The sequence below is a fragment of the Orcinus orca genome, chromosome 15 (genome assembly GCF_937001465.1).
Source record: "Orcinus orca chromosome 15, mOrcOrc1.1, whole genome shotgun sequence".
Taxonomy (NCBI): Eukaryota; Metazoa; Chordata; class Mammalia; order Artiodactyla; family Delphinidae; genus Orcinus; species Orcinus orca.
In genome coordinates this window covers 74,007,505-74,019,856 of record NC_064573.1, presented here as the reverse complement: position 1 = coordinate 74,019,856, position 12,352 = coordinate 74,007,505, and the positions used below count along the sequence as shown (strand labels likewise).

The 12,352-nt window shown below is 40.2% G+C and overlaps 1 protein-coding gene across 8 annotated transcripts in view; it reads left to right on the top strand.

Annotated features, from left to right (window-relative positions):
* Positions 1 to 12,352, top strand: part of HECTD4 (HECT domain E3 ubiquitin protein ligase 4) — a 197,348-nt gene that overhangs the window by 18,619 nt on the left and 166,377 nt on the right. Inside the window, exon 2 of one of the 8 annotated variants that reach the window (XM_049698394.1) lies at positions 1,809 to 1,880. The exons of 6 other annotated variants lie outside the window; for them this stretch is intronic. The gene's annotated coding sequence lies outside the window, so the exon portion shown is untranslated. Of the gene's footprint in view, positions 1 to 1,803; positions 1,881 to 12,352 lie in introns of those variants that run through there. One more of the 8 variants, XM_049698395.1, reaches the window with a different exon arrangement.

The following is a 12,352-nucleotide window of genomic DNA, read 5'->3' as shown; positions in this document are numbered from 1 at the left end:
TATATGTTCTTCTGTGAGAGAGCTGATAAACACTAAATAGTCTATAATATAGACTAATATATATAATAGGCTACTCTTCATTGCGGCGTGCGGGCTTCTCATTGCAGTGGCTTCTCGTTGTGGAGCACGGACTCTAGGCACGCGGGCTTCAGTAGTTGTGGCACGTAGGCTCAGTAGTTGTGGCTCGCGGGCTCTAGAGTGCAGGCTCAGTAGTTGTGGTGCATGGGCTTAGTTGCTCCGCGGCATGTGGGATCTTCCCGGACCAGGGCTTGAACACGTGTCCCCTGCCTTGGCAGGCGGATTCTTAACCACTGTGCCACCAGGGAAGTCCCTCCGTTTTTTTTCTTTTGATATTTATTTACTTATTTGGCTGCATCAGGTCTCAGTTGCAGCACGTGGGATCTTTGTTGCAGCATGCAGGGTCTTTTGGTGTGGCATGCAGGCTCTTCATTACAGTGCGCGGGCTCAGTAGTTGTGGCAAGTGGGCTCTAGAGCGTGTGAGCTCAGTAGTTGCAGCATATGGGTTTAGTTGCTCCACGGCATGTGGGATCTTAGTTGCCTGACCAGGGATCGAACCTGCGCCCCCTGCATTAGAAGGCAGATTCTTAACCACTGGACCATCAGGGAAATCCCTAGATTCTTATTTATCGAGTTGTGTTCTTGGATATTAAGGAAAGACTTTGGCTAGTAGTTTATGTTTCTCTAGCAAGGAACTGTCGAAGGATTTTTGGGTCTTGATTTCAAGATGTTAAATGTTCTGAAAGAGTGAGTTTTTCTCCCCCTTTCTTAGATCATAACCCATCCTGTTTAAATTTCAAAACATAGTTCAAAAGCTTTGGAACTTTGAATGTATTTCTTACCATTAAAGTGAATCTAAATGAATTTTGTTTTGAGAATTTTATAAACCTACCTTGAGATAACGGGGAATAGATGGGGATTCTTGCTTTAAATCATAGTTTGGCAGCTCAGAGATGTCGGATGATCTTTACCATTTCCTCTTATCCTTTCATCAGAGTTTCTCATTGTTATCCTATCGTATTTATTTGAATGGATGCAAGTGAATAGCAGAAAGAAATCAAGAAGTGAAAGACCAGCTTGAATATAGCCTTATCATAAGGTGTAGTTTCTGTGCATGTAGAAACTATATATTTCTATACCATCAAGAAAACAAAAATATCATCCTCATCAACTTTACAAAGTAAAATCTACTCTCAAAAGCTTGTTTACAAGCTTTTCCTATTTTATGTAGTCTAATATTCAGTGAGTGACAGTAATTCATTCATCTAACATAGTAAGTGTTTTCGTTGGATGTTTCTGTTCCAGCCCTACGATTTTTAGGCTTTTCCATAGGCTTGCTAGCCTCCTATTATTCCTAGGCCAGCAAGGATTGTACCTAGTGATCTTATTTTGGATTATTCTTTTTCTTTTTCTTTTTAAGGGACCTCATGTGGCCAAAGCTAAACAGATGTCTTATGTTTATTGGTGATTTTCTTATTTCTAAGTCATATTGAAACTATGACATATTTTAAGTTTCCTGATATATTTTAAGAGCTAGGCATTCTGTAAAATAAAAAACAAAAACCTGCTTAGTGGGAAATTTCTCAGTTTCCCCATAACTGCATGTACATTTGTGAATGAGAGCCCCTCAGCCTACTTACTATCCACAGTGTGGTATGTTTGCTGAATATTTGTTAAATTGAACTAAAGCACCAATATATGATAGAGAATGGGCATATTAGACATGTACCTTATTTAGTCACATTTCTGAAAGGTAGCCAGCTATGGGTCATTCTGTCTTTGTTTTAAAGGCTAGGAAACTGAGGAATGGGAAGATGAGTGACTGACATACCTTGGATTAGACTTTTTGCCTCTTAAACACAGTAAGTGTGTCTTCTCTGTTAAGCTGTATTACTGAGTAAGTATATATGATGGCCTTGGTAATGAAATCTTTCTTGTGAGTTGGCACAATTTAAGTCAGGCAATATAGCATAAAAAATATGTAAAAGTATTCTGTTATGATCTTTCATGATTTATCTGTAGCTTTTAAAAAAATAATTTATTTATTTTATTTATTTATTTTTGGCTGCATTGGGTCTTTCGTTGCTGCACACAGGCTTTCTCTAGTTGCGGTGAGTGGGGTCTACCCTTTGTTGTGGTACACTCTCTTCTCATTGTGGTGGCTTCTCTCGTTGCGGAGCACGGGCTCTAGGCACGCAGGCTTCAGTAGTTGTGGCGCACGGGCTTAGTCGCAGGCTCTAGAGCACAGGCTCAGTAGTTGTGGTGCACGGGCTTCGTTGCTCCGCGGCATGTGGGATTCTCCCGGACCAGGGCTCAAACCCATGTCCCCTGCATTGGCAGGCGGATTCTTAACCACTGCGCCACCAGGGAAGCCCCTATCTGTAGCTTTAACGGGGAAAAAACCAACTAAACCTGCTGAATTAAAACCTTTCACATTTTGGACTTCCCTGGTGGTCCAGTGGTTAAGACTCCATGCTTCCATCTCTGGTTGGGGAACTAAGATTCCGCATGCTGTGCGATGCAGCAAAACAAAAAACTTTCACTTTTACCCCTTTGTCTAGAAATTTCTAGGTATTGAAGCATGAGATTCATTTGTATCCATCAGTTTGTCACTATGAATAGTCGATAGATCTAAAAGTCTCCAGAGTTGTCTTTGTTGGGGTACCTGCTTAAATAGTCCTCTTTCCTAAACCCCTCACCTGTTTTTTTGTTTGTTTGTTTTTACTATTAAAAGATTCTATAAATTGGTTACCTAGAGGAGAGCTCCGTGGCATTGTGAGCCATATTCTGAGATAGCAGAAGGAGGGCCAGCTGTACACCCTTATCTGTGTCCTGGCAGACACTAAACAAACTCCACCCTGGCGTATTTGGTGAGAAGTGATAGTGTGTCAGAGCTGATGATGACCTCTGGCCTCTCCTTGCACTGGGGACCTCTGTTCTCACAGGAAGCTTGATTTACTTTGGAAGCAAAGAGATTTGAGTTCTTTGTAAACACTGATAAAGTGAGGCAGGAGGGCTGTGCAAGGGCTGGCTACTTGATGCACCTACACAGAAAGCTGGGTTCAGATCATTTAGATCTGCAAGGTATAGAAAATAAACTCTTACCTGAATTGAACTGATGACTAGAACAGGAAACGAGGTGGCTGATAAATGAAGGTGATGATTTATGCAGCCATTCACACTCCATTGGATTTCTGACACAGGATGGAGCTTTTAGGAGACTGACAGGCCCTTAATGTATTGGGTTGGCCAAAAAGGTCGTTCGGGTTTTTCCAGAAAAACCCGAACGACCTTTTTGGCCAACCCAATAGATTGAACCACAACTTAGTATTTGGTTCCAACTGACTGAGCTAGTCATGTTAGCCCGAAGAGTTGATCCAGCCCTCTCACTGAAAGGTCTAATAACCAGGAGAGCAGAGGGTGGTGTGATGTGTGGCCAAAGTATTGGCATCATAAATCAGAGCTGATTGCATGTGGACGTAAAAACTGAGGGTGTGTCTTGCTGACAGCCTTAAACTTTTAAAATTGGATTATTTTTTTATGATGAAATAAAGTCGTATTCACTTGAGGGATGCTGTAAAGATGTTTGATTCTTTTGAAGCCTAGAAAAATGAATCCATCCAAGAACACTAAAACATAAAGTTTATTAGATAAAAATATACTGAGAGATTGGGGAGGGCCTCTTCATTGGCTTCATATCCTTAATAAAGAAAAACAAAATAGACACTTTAAACCTCTAAGAAGCAAAGTCTGGAATTTGCATTAGACTGCTTAGAAGCTTAGGAGAGTATGACAGTATTGCTTCCTAAGTCAGTGAAATCAAAACAAGAAAAGTTACACAAAATAATAATTTTTTCTAATAACATATGCTGTTTCCTCAGAAATGATTATTACCTTCCTCCTTTCAGCATGTTGTGAGAATGGCATGTTTATTTTGGGTTTTGAGTCTAAAAAGACATTTGATACCAAAATTAAAAGTGCTGTATATTTATTACCAATAGCCTTTCCCCCCAAATAGAAAAATTTTGAAATATAAAATAATTTGAGGTATTCTCAACATTATTGCTTTTCTAGAATTAAGTAGGTTTCTTTAGTCAATTCGTTTTTCTCCTTTGCACTCAGACCTTGCCAAAAATAAAATCTTCCTACACTTGCTCATCCAGTTTTACTCCATAACATTCCAGGCACTGTTTCTAGGAAAAGGTTGAAATTAAGAATAATGTATTTCCTGCTGACCATCCTGTTGGTACTGCCTCAGCTGAAGTCTGCGCCAATTTCTTTTGCCATCTGTTCTCAGCATGGATAAGTTGAGATTCATGCAACGAGAGAGAGAAGCAAAACTAAATGTTTTATCTGACTTGTCCCCAAGAAGCATGCCTTATCTTTGACAGTTAGAGTCTTCACTGGAGAATAACTTGACATGGAAATATCATGCAACAAATTTTTTAAAATTTTATTTTATTTTTTTATTTTGGCCACGCCGTGCAGCATGCGGGATCTTAGCATGCGGGATCTTAATTCCCTGACCAGGGATCGAACCCATGTTCCCTGCATTGGGAGCACGGAGTCATAGCCACTGGACTGCCAGGGAAGTCCCAACAAATTAATAAAAAAATTTAAAAATTTTTTGGCTGTGTTGGGTCTTTGTTGCTGCGCACAGGCTTTCTCTAGTTGCGGCAAGCGGGGGCTACTCTTCGTTGTGGTGCACGGGCTTCTCATTGTGGTGGCTTCTCTTGTTGCAGGGGACAGGCTCTAGGCATGCGGGCTTTAGTAGTTGTGGCACCTGGGCTCAGTAGTTGTGGCTGCAGAGCTCTAGAGTGCAGGCTCAATAGTTGTGGCGCACGGACTTAGTTGCTCTATGGCATGTGGGATCTTCCCGGACCAGGGCTTGAGCCCATGTCCCCTGCATTGGCAGGCGGATTCTTAATCACTGCGCCACCAGGGAAACCCAATCTAGTTCATTTCCTAATATCAAAGCAATCATAACTTGGTGCTGCAGTGATCTGAATAAATAAAAGATAAAGTTTTTCTACTTCAATTAGAATGCTTGGTCTTTAAAAACATTCAACCTTTATGTTCACTGTACTCCACTGTTTTATCTCTGTGGTTTGTCCAAACTAAGAAGTGAGCTGTTTCTGCTCAAGCCTGGGGCAAGGACTTGGCAGAGCCAATGAAGTGACAGCCTGAAGAAGCTCAAGCAGGGAATTCTGTGTATTGTACACGTCATCCATATAAATGGAATGTGTTTATAGTTCATATGGCAAGCAATTGGCATGAGAGCGAACACAGCTTGGGCCAACATACTGTCCTTATGTTCTAAATCAGCAATTCTTAACACCTGCCATGGGGCCCCCTCTCCTTCTGCCCCGAGCATCACTGTGTTAGGAAACCACGGTGACTGGGGTGACTGTGATGTATCTCTCAGCTCTGGAATAGAAGGAAGGTTGTGAATCGTAGCTCCAAGTTCTATCCACTAGGTGTCTGATATTATTCCTAATATCAATGTGTGTATTGATGATTATTGGTAGGTAAGTGAAGTGCAAGTAAATTCCTCATTTTATCTGGCTTAGTATTTCAATCACTAGGTGATTCCCAGTCCTGAGTTTCATTTTTCAAAGAGCCTACTTGACAGATGCCAACTCATTTATCATCACAGGTTTTTTTCAGCTTTATTGAAGTATGATTGACAAACAAGAGATATTTAAATTCAACATTTGTCCCCTGCATGAAATATAAATATATATTTTATATAATAAATGATACATATTTTTAGAAAAAGAAACTGAGGTAACAAGAATTTGGGCCCACAGGGATTGCAAACTGTAGCCAGAAGGTCAGATTCAACTACAAATAGGTTTTGTTTGGCATTCAGAGTTTTACAAAATGTTTGAATGCCTTTAGGAGGAACTCGCATTTTCCAGTTTGTGGTGGACCTCACCATTGCCTGTATATATGTATGTATGAAATAATAATTCAAATAATTGATAACCTGTTTCTACTAGGAAGGCTCTTATTTAAGAATATGAAATTCCACATCCATATTTCATTTTCTCCTAGTTTCAAAAATGAGAGCAACAGAGTAGGGAGGTCACTGAACTCATTCTCCTGCTCCTTCCTCCTTTCCTCAGCCACGGTTTCCCCAGTTTGTGGTTGGGGAAAACAAGCCACCGGTGACTCTCATCAGAACACTTGCAGAGGCTGTAGAAATTCAGAAACTATGGCAGCCTCAACACAAAAGCTTTACCTCCTGCTTTATGTTATAAAGTAGTCATTTTCTCTGTTTGGAAACCCAAGAGTGGCTTCAATCAATAGACTGTCTTGGTTTTCTTTTGTTTTGTGTTTTGGAGAATGTAGTATCTGGCGTTTAAACAGTTCATAGAAATTAGGGCCAGTTTGTATGCTGAAATAAGCTTCATCCTAAACAGAAAGTTTGAGTGGTAGCAGAATGGATGGGTTTTCCAAGTTATAGCTGGTACGAATTACTGGGACACCTATTAAATATAAGATTTCCAGGTCCTCTGATAGAAGGTGTAGGGGGGTATGTTTTTCTAACTAGTGCTCAAGATGATTCTTTTTTTTTCTTTTTATAAAATTTCTTTTTTTTTTTAGCTTTGGCTGCGTTGGGTCTTTGTTGCTGCACATGGGCTTTCTTTAGTTGCAGTGAGTGGGGGCTACTCTTCGTTGCGGTGCACAGGCTTTTCACTGCGGTGGCTTCTCTTGTTGTGGAGCACGGGCTCTAGGCACGCAGGCTTCAGTAGTTGTGGCATGTGGGCTCAGTAGTTGTGGCTCACGGGCTCTAGGGTGCATGCAGGCTCAATAGTTGTGACGCACCGGCTTAGTTGCTTCGTGGCATGTGGGATCTTCCTTGACCAGGGCTTGAAACTGTGTCCCTTGCATTGGCAAGCAGATTCTTTTTTTTTTTTTAAACATCTTTTTTGGAGTATAATTGCTTTACAATGATGTGTTAGTTTCTGCTGTATAACAAAGTGAATCAGCTATATGTATACATATATCCCCGTATCCCCTCCGTCTTATGTCTCCCTCCTACCCTCCCTATCCCACCCTCTGGGGGGACACAAAACACCGAGCTGATCTCCCTATGCTATGCAGCTGCTTCCCACTAGCTATCTGTTTTATATTTGGTAGTGTATATATGTCAATGCCACTCTCTCACGTCGTCCCAGCTTACCCTTCCCCCTCACCGTGTCCTCAAGTTCATTCTCTACGTCTGTGTCTTTATTCCTGTCCTGCCCCTAGCTTCTTCAGAACCATTTTTTTTTAGATTCCATATACATGTGTTAGCATACGGTATTTGTTTTTCTCTTTCTGACTTACTTCACTCTGTATGACAGTCTCTAGGTCCATCCACCTCACTGCAAATAACTCAATTTTGTTTCTTTTTAGGGCGATTAATATTCCAATGTATATATGTGCCACATCTTCTTTATCCATTCATCTGTTGCTGAAAACTTAGGTTGCTTCCATGTCCTGGCTATTGTAAATAGAGCTGCAATGAACATTTTGGTACATGGCTCTTTTTGAATTATGGTTTTCTCAGGGTATATGCCCAGTAGTGGGATTGGTGGGTCGTATGGTAGTTCTATTTTTAGTTTTTTAAGGAACCTCCATACTGTTCTCCATAGTGGCTGTATCAATTTACATTCCCACCAGCAGTGCAAGAGGGTTCCCTTTTCTCCATACGTTCTACAGCATTTATTGTTTCTAGAGTTTTTGATGATGGCCATTCTGACTGGTGTGAGATGATACCTCATTGTAGTTTTGATTTGCATTTCTCTAATGATTGGTGATGTTGAGCATCCTTTCATGTGTTTGTTGGTAATCTGTATATCTTCTTTGGAGAAATGTCTATTTAGGTCTTCTGCCCATTTTTGGATTGGGTTGTTTGTTTTTTTGATATGGAGCTGCATGAGCTGCTTGTATATTTTGGAGATTAATCCTTTGTCAGTTGCTTTGTTTGCAAATATTTTCTCCCATTCTGAGGGTTGTCTTTTGGTCTTCTTTATGGTTTCCTTTGCTGTGCAAAAGGTTTGAAGTTTCATTAGGTCCCATTTGTTTATTTTTGTTTTTATTTCCATTTCTCTAGGAGGTGGGTCAAAAAGGATCTTGCTGTGATTTATGTCATAGAGTGTTCTGCCTATATTTTCCTCTAAGAGTTTGATGGTGTCTGGCCTTACATTTATGTCTTTAATCCATTTTGAGTTTATCGTTGTATACAGTGTTAGGGAGTGTTCTAATTTCATTCTTTTACATGTAGCTGTCCAGTTTTCCTAGCACTACTTATTGAAGAGGCTGTCTTTTCTCCATTGTATATTCTTGCCTCCTTTATCAAAAATAAGGTGCCCATATCTCCATTGTATATTCTTGCCTCCTTTATCAAAAATAAGGTGCCCTTTATCAAAAATAAGGTGCCCATATATATGTGCCCAGGTTCATCTCTGGGCTTTCTATCCTGTTCCATTGATCTGTATTTCTGTTTTTGTGCCAGTACCATACTGTCTTGGTTACTGTAGCTTTGTAATATGATCTGATGTAAGGGAGCCTGATTCCTCCAGCTCCATTTTTCTTTCTCAAGATTGCTTTGGCTCTTTGGGGTCTTTTGTGTTTCTATACAAATTGTGAAATTTTTTGTTCTAGTTCTGTGAAAAATGCCATTGGTAGTTTGATAGGGATTGCACTGAATCTGTAGATTACTTTGGGTAGTATAGTCATTTTCACAATCTTGATTCTCCAATCAAGAACATGGTATATCTCTCCATCTGTTTGTATCATCTTTAATTTCTTTCACCAGTGTCTTATAGTTTTCTGCATACAGGTCTTTTGTCTCCTTAGGTAGGTTTATTCCTAGGTATTTTATTCTTTTTGTTGCAGTGGTAAATGGGAGTGTTTCCTTAATTTCTCTTTCAGATTTTTCATCATTAGTGTATAGGAATGCAAGAGATTTCTGTGCATTAATTTTGTATCCTGCTACTTTACCAGATTCACTGATTAGCGCTAGTAGATTTCTGGTAACAGCTTTAGGATTCTGTATGTATAGTATGATGTCATCTGCAAACAGTGACAGTTTTACTTCTTCTTTTCCATTTTGGATTCCTTTTATTTCTTTTTCTTCTTTGATTGCTGTGGCTAAAACTTCCAAAACTAAGTTGAATAATAGTGGTGAGAGTCGGCACCCTTGTCTTGTTCCTGATCTTAGTGGAAATGGTTTCCAGTTTTTCACCATTGAGAACGATGCTGGCTGTGGGTTTGTCATATATGGCCTTTATTATGTTGAGGTAATTTCCCTCTATACCTACTTGCTGGAGGGTTTTTATCATAAATGGGTGTTGAATTTTGTCAGAAGGTTTTTCTGCCTCTATTGAGATGATCATATGGTTTTTATCCTTCAGTTTGTTAATATGGTATATCACATTGATTGATTTGCGTATATTGAAGAATGGCAGGAAGATTCTTTTTTTTAAAATCATTTATTTATTTTTGGCTGCATTGGGTCTTTGGTGCTGCGTGTGGGCTTTCTCTAGTTGTGGCGAGTGGCGGCTACTCTTCATTGCAGTGCGTGGGCTTCTCATTGTGGTGGCTTCTCTTGTTGTAGAGCGCAGGCCCCAAGCACGTGGGCTTCAGTAGTTGTGGCACGTAGGCTCAGCAGTTGTGGCTCACGGGCCCTAGAGCGGAGGCTCAATAGTGTGGCGCACAGACTTAGTTGCTCCGTGGCATGTGGGATCTTCCCGGACCAGGGCTCAAACCCATGTCCCCGGCATTGTTAGGCATATTCTTAACCACTGCACCACCAGGGAAGTCCCGGCAGGCAGATTCTTAACCACTGCGCCACCAGGGAAGCCCAAGATGCTTCTTAAGATGTGTTGGAAACACTGGTGTTGTGGTTCAGAATGTGGGCTCTAAGTTTACAGACTGCCTTTTAATCCCAGTTCACCATTTACTAATGAAGTGATTTGGTCATTGGTTTAACCTTCTAAACCAGCCATTTTCCATTCATTCATTTATTTATTGAAGTATAGTTGATTTACACTATTTCAGGTGTACAGCAAGTGTTTCAGTTTATATATATATATATACACACACACACACACACACACATATATATACATACACACACACACACACACATATATATATTCTTTTTCAGATTCTTTTCCTTTATAGGTTATCACAAGATATTGAATATAGTTTCCTGTGCTATACAGTAGGTCCTTGTTTTTTAATCTGTTTTCTATATAGTATTGTGTATCTGTTAATCCCAATTTCCCAATTTATCCCAACCCCCCTAAACCAGCCATTTCCTTATCTCATGGGGACAGCACTACTACTTACCTGCCTCATGCTATGATTTTCCAGATTAAGGACCACAGTGAATGGAAACTTTTTGGCACAGCTTCTGGCATGTAAACATTTGGTAAATTTTGTAAATGTAGTTCCCTCACTACCAAACAGTTCTCTTCTGTGAGCTCCTGAACTACAGCTTTCTAGCACCTTTAAGAAAGACATTTGCTTTCTACTCTTTCTAAAATAACTTCTTACAGAGAACTATATTCAATATGCTATGATAAACTATAATGGAAAAGAATATAAAAAAAGAATGTATGGGGATTTCCTGGTGGCACAGTGGTTAAGAATCTGCCTACCAATGCAGGGGACACAGGTTCGAGCCCTAGTCCAGGAAGAGCCCACATGCCATGGAGCAACTAAGCCCATGTGCCACAACTACAGAGCCTGCGCTCTGGAGCCCACGAGCCACAACTACTGAACCCACATGCCACAACTACTGAAGCTCGCATGCCTAGAGCCCATGCTCCGCAACAAGAGAAGCCACCGCAGTGAGAAGCCTGCACACCTCAACGAAGGTAGCCCCCACTCGCCACAACTAGAGAAAGCCTGCACACAGCAACAAAGACCCAATGCAGCCAAAAATAAATAAGAATGTACGTATATGTATAACTGAATCACTTTGCTGTACAGCAGAAGCTAACAACATTGTAAATCAACTATACTTGGATTTTTTTTTTTTAACATCTTTATTGGAGTATAATTGCTTTACAAAGGTATGTTAGTTTCAGCTTCACAACAAAATGAATCAGTTATATATATACATATATTCCCATATCTCTTCCCGCTTGCGTCTCCCTCCCTCCCACCCTCCCTATCCCACCCCTCCAGGCGGTCGCAAAGCACCGAGCTGATCTCCCTGTGCTATGCGGCTGCTTCCCACTAGCTATCTACCTTACGTTTGGTGGTGTATATATGTCCATGCCTCTTTATCACTTTGTCACCGTTTACCCTTCCCCCTCCCCATAGCCTCAAGTCCATTCTCTAGTAAGTCTGTGTCTTTATTCCTGTTTCACCCCTAGGTTTTTCATGACATTTTTTTTTTTAAATTCCATATATATGTGTTAGCATACGGTATTTGTCTCTCTCTTTCTGACTTACTTCACTCTGTATGACAGACTCTAGGTCTATCCACCTCATTACAAATAGCTCAATTTCGTCTCTTTTTATGGCTGAGTAATATTCCATTGTATATATGTGCCACATCTTCTTTATCCATTCATCTGATGATGGACACTTAGGTTGTTTCCATCTCTGGGCTATTGTAAAGAGAGCTGCAATGAACATTTTGGTACATGACTCTTTTTGAATTATGGTTTTCTCAGGGTATATGCCCAGTAGTGGGATTGCTGGGTCATATGGTAGTTCTATTTGTAGCTTTTTAAGGAACCTCCATACTGTTCTCCACAGTGGCTGTATCAATTTACATTCCCACCAACAGTGTAAGAGGGTTCCCTTTTCTCCACACCCTCTCCAGCATTTATTGTTTCTAGATTTTTTGATGATGGCCATTCTGACTGGTGTGAGATGATATCTCATTGTAGTTTTGATTTGCATTTCTCTAATGATTAGTGATGTTGAGCATTCTTTCATGTGTTTGTTGGCACTCTGTATATCTTCTTTGGAGAAATGTCTATTTAGGTCTTCTGCCCATTTTTGGATTGGGTTGTTTGTTTTTCTGTTATTAAGCTGCATGAGCTGCTTATAAATTTTGGAGATTAATCCTTTGTCCGTTGCTTCATTTGCAAATATTTTCTCCCATTCTGAGGGTTGTCTTTTGGTCTTCTTTATGGTTTCCTTTGCTGTGCAAAAGCTTTTAAGTTTCATTAGGTCCCATTTGTTTACTTTTGTTTTTATTTCCATTTCTCTAGGAGGTGGGTCAAAAAGGACCTTGCTGTGATTTATGTCATAGAGTGTTCTGCCTATGTTTTCCTCTAAGAGTTTGATAGTTTCTGGCCTTACATTTAGGTCTTTA